This window comes from Idiotropiscis lumnitzeri, unplaced genomic scaffold (genome assembly GCF_059441095.1).
Source record: "Idiotropiscis lumnitzeri isolate Australia: NSW breed Sydney's pygmy pipehorse unplaced genomic scaffold, RoL_Ilum_1.0 HiC_scaffold_69, whole genome shotgun sequence".
NCBI classification, from domain to species: Eukaryota; Metazoa; Chordata; class Actinopteri; order Syngnathiformes; family Syngnathidae; genus Idiotropiscis; species Idiotropiscis lumnitzeri.
This window is the reverse complement of record NW_028283607.1, coordinates 394,932-402,236: the sequence shown is the minus strand read 5'-3', so window position 1 is coordinate 402,236 and position 7,305 is coordinate 394,932.

Sequence of the window (7,305 nt, the reverse complement as noted above, 5' to 3'; positions counted from 1 at the left end):
TACGAAATTCGTCCTTTTTCATGAAAAGTTGTGGGAGTGGCATTGCACTGTTCGGCAATAAAACAAAGCTGATTATGAGGTTCTAAATATGAACGACAACTCGTGAAACTTTACACACACATCAGGCCGAGCAAATTTATCAATATTTTATACGTTAGTTGTGCAGCTTTTTTGAAATGGCTCGCCATGGCCCTCGAGAAATGTTCAAAAAAGCAGCCCTGGTTGAGTGTTTCACCTCGCTTTTTGTAAATTTTATGGAGTACAGTGAACCCTCGGTTATCGCGGTTAATGGGGACCGAGACCACCCGCAAAAACTGAAAATCCGCGAAGTAGCGGCGCACCTTCAAAAATGCTTAAAAAAAATATACAATATATATAATAAATATATAAATATATATATATATATATATATATATATATATATAAATATATACATATATATATATATATATATATATATATATATATATATATATATACACGGGGGGAGAGAGAGAGACAGAGAGTGAAATTCATGTTATAACAAAAAAAACAAATTATTATTAAAACTTATTATTTTTTTATTCCCCAACCATTCTTTTTGTATTTATTTAATTACTCCGACTTTTACCTGCTGGTACGCCGTCCGGTGTGCCCTGTGAAATGAAAGGTGGCATTCTTTATTTATTCATTTATTTATTCATTCATAACTGACAGCCTCGCGCTCCGCTCGTGCCCGGGCAGAAGAGGTGCTCCAATTCGGCTTCACTGTGACACACGCCCGCCCTCCTCCCCCGGAGCTTCCATTCGGTTAAACTTAGGGGCCGCTTGGCACCGCCCGTGCCCGGGGAAGGTGCTCCTCTTCGGCTTACTGTGACGCGAGCATGCCCTCCTCCTGCGGAGCTTCCATTCGGTTAAACTTAGGGGCCGCTTGGAACCGCCCGTGCCCGGGGAAGGTGCTCCTCTTCGGCTTACTGTGACGCGAGCATGCCCTCCTCCTCCGGAGCTTCCATTCGGTTAAACTTAGGGGCCGCTTGGCACCGCCCGTGCCCGGGAAAGGTGCTCCTCTACGGCTTAACTGCCACGCACGCCGGCCGGAGCTCTGGTACGGTCCGAACCGCGCGAAACGTCGCCACCGATCGTGTCCGGGGGAACGTGCTCTTCTTCGTCCACTCTCCTCTTCGCCCACGCTCTTCTTCGGCGCACGCCGGCCGTCTAACCGCTCCAGCGCCCCGTCGTGCCGCTCGGCGAAACTACAATGCCCCCGAATATTTTTTAGACCCGCGAAGCACTGAACCTGCGAAAGGTGAACCGCGAAGTAGCGAGGGTTCACTGTATGTATAAGACCAAGACCTACAAAAAAGTCTCTTGGAGCAATGAGCTAGGTTTTACAGGAAGTCGGCCATTTTGAATTTACTTAAAAGGGGGCGGGTCACCACAATGGACTTTGTGTAGAAATTATTATTGGGGCCCGAGCAGCGACCGCGGCGAGGTCCCTATTGTTTTTGTAGAAATTATTATTATTATTATTTTTCCGATTGTTCGATCGCATTTTTGACCCCCGAAACATGCACAAAAACTCACCAAACTTGGCAGTCTCATCGGGCATGGCGAAAAATTTGATATTTTAACGTCTAATATGAACAGGAAGTGAGTTATGAATTTTTGAAAGTCCGATTTTTGCCCTTTTTTGCATGTTTACAGGGGTCATTCTTTTGCACCCTGATCCTAAAGGCTTCATCTGATTGCCTTAAAATTCTGTCTGTAGCATCTTAAGACCTGGGACAAACACTGGGGCTAAAAATTTTTGTTTCCGAAATACTATATGACGGGGGCGGGGCTTCAAAGTTTTCACTTAAGATTTCCTTCGCCGCAATGGACAAAATGCTTAATAACTCTCCTGCACGTGCTGCTAAAAATCCAAAACTTCACATGTACATAAAGAGTCGGTACCTGAAGACATCTATATGTTTATATTCAGTTATACACCTTGCGCCAATCAATATCATTTTTTACATTTTGACGTACTGCACGGTGCCCTTTTAACGAATCTGATTGAAAATTGGCTAGAAAAGACTCAAGACATTGATCTTACTCTATCCCTATTTTTGTGACTTTCCTTCGAAGGGCATGGCTATTACGGTGCCGCAGAGTCTGATTATTCTCCGTGGCAACAAAAGTTCCTGCAAAATGATTCAGATGATCCATCTTCTCGAAATTTTTCACATTTGAGGATATTCAGGCCCTGAAGACGGCTGCCAACTTATTTTTGATCGCAGTGGTAGCGCCACCAACTGGTTAAAACAAATACAAATTATTTTCGTTGATGTTTTTCTCCGGGCAGGTTAACAAAATCTACCTTATATTTGCTCGGATGAGTGTTTAGGCCTTGAGGATGTCACAATACGAAAGTCTTTCGCCTTCTTCAGAGTGTCACATGATGGTGTCTTGTGACCCGTCTTTATCAGCTGATGTTCCATGAGGGCGTGACTTACCTGTCACGAGAATGAAGGCAAGTCACGCCCCCCGCTGTCCGTTCACTCCGCCAAGATGCTGGTCCAGGTGGTAGAGAGGATGAAGGCTCCCTTGTCTCTGTTCATGGTTTTTATGCCTCGCTTGCAGATCTCAATGGCCTCTCTGATCCAGCGCTGTTGTTTGTTCTCTTCTGTGCGGATGACCCTGCCCTTCTCCCGGTCCATGATGTGGTTTTCCCTTTTGCAGTGGTCAGTGATTGCTGATTTGTAATGTTCATGTTGTGCTTGTTCTTTTACTGCTCTGATTTTTTTCATTTTTTTGACAGGTAAGTCACACCCTCATGGAACATCAGCTCAAGACACCATCATGCGACACTCTGAAGAAGGCGAAAGACTCGCCGAAACATGTCAGTGAAAAAATTAACCTAAAACATAATTGTCTGCTTTTAATGAATCAGTCAAATATCAATAATAAGAAGACAAAATGAACCTAATACAAATAAATGAATGCTTAATAACTCCCCTGCACATGCTCCTAAAAATCCAAACCTTCACCTGTAAATAAAACGTCCCGACCTGAAGACATCTTAATGTTATTATTTTGTTATACACACAGCGCCGCCAAGTGGAATCAAAAATTTGTTTTTATTTTAATTTTCACGTACTGCACGGTGCCCTTTTGTCGAATCCGACTGAAAATTAGTCAGAAAAGACTCAAGACAATGATCTTACTCTCTGCCGAATTTTGTGACGTTTTGGCAAAAGGCGTGGCTATTACGGTGCTGAAAAGTCCGATTGTACTCTGTGGCAACAAAAGCTCCGGCAACATGACTCAGATGATCCTATCTTCTCGAATTGTACACATTTGAGGATACTTCAGCCCTGAAGACATCTACCAACTTATTTTACATCGTAGTAGTAGCGCCACCAACTGGTAAAAGCTAATACAAGTTATTTTCTTGGATGTTTTTCTCCGTGCAACTCAACAAGGTCGCCCTCATATATGCTCGGATGACTGTTTCGGCCATGAGGATGTCACAATACGAAATTCGTCCTTTTTCGTGAAAAGTTGTGGGAGTGGCATTGCACTGTTCGGCAATAAAACAAAGCTGATTATGAGGTTCTAAATATGAACGACAACTCGTAAAACTTTACACACACATCAGGCCGAGCAAATTTATCAATATTTTATACGTTAGTTGTGCAGCTTTTTTGAAATGGCTCGCCATGGCCCTCGAGAAATGTTAAAAAAAAGCAGCTCTGGTTGAGTGTTTCACCTCGCTTTTTGTAAATTTTATGGAGTACAGTGAACCCTCGGTTATCGCGGTTAATGGGGACCGAGACCACCCGCGAAAACTGAAAATCCGCGAAGTAGCGGTGCACCTTCAAAAATGCTTAAAAAAAATATACAATATATATAATAAATATATATATATATATATATATATATATACGGGGAGAGAGAGAGTGAAATTCATGTTATAACAAAAAAACCAAATTATTATTAAAACGTATTATTTTTTTATTCCCCAGCCATTCTTTTTGTATTTATTTAATTACTCCGACTTTTACCTGCTGGTACGCCGTCCGGTGTGCCCTTTGAAATGAAAGGTGGCATTCTTTATTTATTTATTCATTTATTCATTCATAACTGACAGCCTCGCGCTCCGCTCGTGCCCGGGCAGAAGAGGTGCTCCAATTTGGCTTAACTGTGACACACGCCCGCCCTCCTCCCCCGGAGCTTCCATTCGGTTAAACTTAGGGGCCGCTTGGCACCGCCCGTGCCCGGGGAAGGTGCTCCTCTTCGGCTTACTGTGACGTGAGCATGCCCTCCTCCACCGGAGCTTCCATTCGGTTAAACTTAGGGGCCGCTTGGAACCGCCCGTGCCCGGGGAAGGTGCTCCTCTACGGCTTAACTGCCACGCACGCCGGCCGGAGCTCTGGTACGGTCCGAACCGCGCGAAACGTCGGCACCGATCGTGTCCGGGGGAACGTGCTCTTCTTCGTCCACTCTCCTCTTCGCCCACGCTCTTCTTTGGCGCACGCCGGCCGTCTAATCTCTCCAGCGACCCGTCGTGCCGCTCGGCGAAACTACAATGCCCCCGAATATTTTTTAGACCCGCGAAGCACTGAACCCGCGAAAGGTGAACCGCGAAGTAGCGAGGGTTCACTGTATGTATAAGACCAAGACCTACAAAAAAGTCTCTTGGAGCAATGAGCTAGGTTTTACAGGAAGTCGGCCATTTTTAATTTACTTAAAAGGGGGCGGGTCACCACAATGGACTTTGTGTCGAAATTATTATTGGGGCCCGAGCAGCGACCGCGGCGAGGTCCCTATTGTTTTTGTAGAAAACATTATTACTTTTATTATTATTATTATTATTATTATTAGGGCCTGAGCAGCGACCGCTGCGAAGTCCCTATTGTTTTTGTAGAAATTATTATTATTATTATTTTTCCGATTGTTCAATCGCATTTTTGACCCCCGAAACACGCACAAAAACTCACCAAACTTGGCAGTCTCATCGGGCATGGCGAAAAATTTGATATTTTAACGTCTAATATGAACAGGAAGTGAGTTATGAATTTTTGAAAGTCCGACTTTTGCCCTTTTTTGCATGTTTACAGGGGTCATTCTTTTGCACCCTGATCCTAAAGGCTTCATCTGATTGCCTTAAAATTCTGTCTGTAGCATCTGAAGACCTGGGACAAACACTGGGGCTAAAATTTTTTGTTTCCGAAATACTATATGACGGGGGCGGGGCTTCAAAGTTTTCACTTAAGATTTCCTTCGCCGCAATGGACAAAATGCTTAATAACTCTCCTGCACATGCTGCTAAAAATCCAAAACTTCACATGTACATAAAGAGTCTGTACCTGAAGACATCTATATGTTTATATTCAGTTATACACCTTGCGCCAATCAATATCATTTTTTACATTTTGACGTACTGCACGGTGCCCTTTTAACGAATCCGATTGAAAATTGGCTAGAAAAGACTCAAGACATTGATCTTACTCTATCCCTATTTTTATGACTTTCCTTCAAAGGGCGTGGCTATTACGGTGCCGCAGAGTCTGATTATTCTCCGTGGCAAAAAAAGTTCCTGCAAAATGATTCAGATGATCCATCTTCTGGAAATCTTTCACATTTGAGGATATTCAGGCCCTGAAGACGGCTGCCAACTTATTTTTGATCGCAGTGGTAGCGCCACCAACTGGTTAAAACAAATACAAATTATTTTCGTTGATGTTTTTCTCCGGGCAGGTGAACAAAATCTACCTTATATTTGCTCGGATGAGTGTTTAGGCCTTGAGCATGTCACAATACGAAAGTCTTTCGCCTTCTTCAGAGTGTCACATGATGGTGTCTTGTGACCCGTCTTTATCAGCTGATGTTCCATGAGGGCGTGACTTACCTGTCACAAGAATGAAGGCAAGTCACGCCCCCCGCTGTCCGTTCACTCCGCCAAAATGCTGCTCCAGGTGGTAGAGAGGATGAAGGCTCCCTTGTCTCTGTTAATGGTTTTTATGCCTCGCTTGCAGATCTCAATGGCCTCTCTGATCCAGCGCTGTTGTTTGTTCTCTTCGGTGCGGATGACCCTGCCCTTCTCCCGGTCCATGATGTGGTTTTCCCTTTTGCAGTGGTCAGTGATTGCTGATTTGTAATGTTCATGTTGTGCTTGTTCTTTTACTGCTCTGATTTTTCATTTTTTTGACAGGTAAGTCACACCCTCATGGAACATCAGCTGATAAAGACGGGTCTCAAGACACCATCATGCGACACTCTGAAGAAGGCGAAAGACTCGCCGAAACATGTCAGGTAAAAAATTAACCTAAAACATAATTGTCTGCTTTTAATGAATCAGTCAAATATCAATAATAAGAAGACAAAATGAACCTAATACAAATAAATGAATGCTTAATAACTCCCCTGCACATGCTCCTAAAAATCCAAACCTTCACCTGTAAATAAAACGTCCCGACCTGAAGACATCTTAATGTTATTATTTTGTTATACACACAGTGCCGCCAAGTGGAATCAAAAATTTGTTTTTATTTTAATTTTCACGTACTGCACGGTGCCCTTTTGACGAATCCGACTGAAAATTAGTCAGAAAAGACTCAAGACAATGATCTTACTCTCTGCCGAATTTTGTGACGTTTTGGCAAAAGGCGTGGCTATTAAGGTGCTGAAAAGTCCGATTGTACTCTGTGGCAACAAAAGCTCCGGCAACATGACTCAGATGATCCTATCTTCTCGAAGTTGTACACATTTGAGGATACTTCAGCCCTGAAGACATCTACCAACTTATTTTACATCGTAGTAGTAGCGCCACCAACTGGTAAAAGCTAATACAAGTTATTTTCTTGGATGTTTTTCTCCGTGCAACTCAACAAGGTCGCCCTCATATATGCTCGGATGACTGTTTCGGCCATGAGGATGTCACAATACGAAATTCGTGATTTTTCGTGAAAAATTGTGGGAGTGGCATTGCACTGTTCGGCAATAAAACAAAGCTGATTATGAGGTTCTAAATATGAACGACAACTCGTAAAACTTTACACACACATCAGGCCGAGCAAATTTATCAATATTTTATACGTTAGTTGTGCAGCTTTTTTGAAATGGCTCGCCATGGCCCTCGAGAAATGTTAAAAAAAAGCAGCTCTGGTTGAGTGTTTCACCTCGCTTTTTGTAAATTTTATGGAGTACAGTGAACCCTCGGTTATCGCGGTTAATGGGGACCGAGACCACCCGCGAAAACTGAAAATCCGCGAAGTAGCGGCGCACCTTCAAAAATGCTTAAAAAAAATATACAATATATATAATAAATATAGAAATATATAT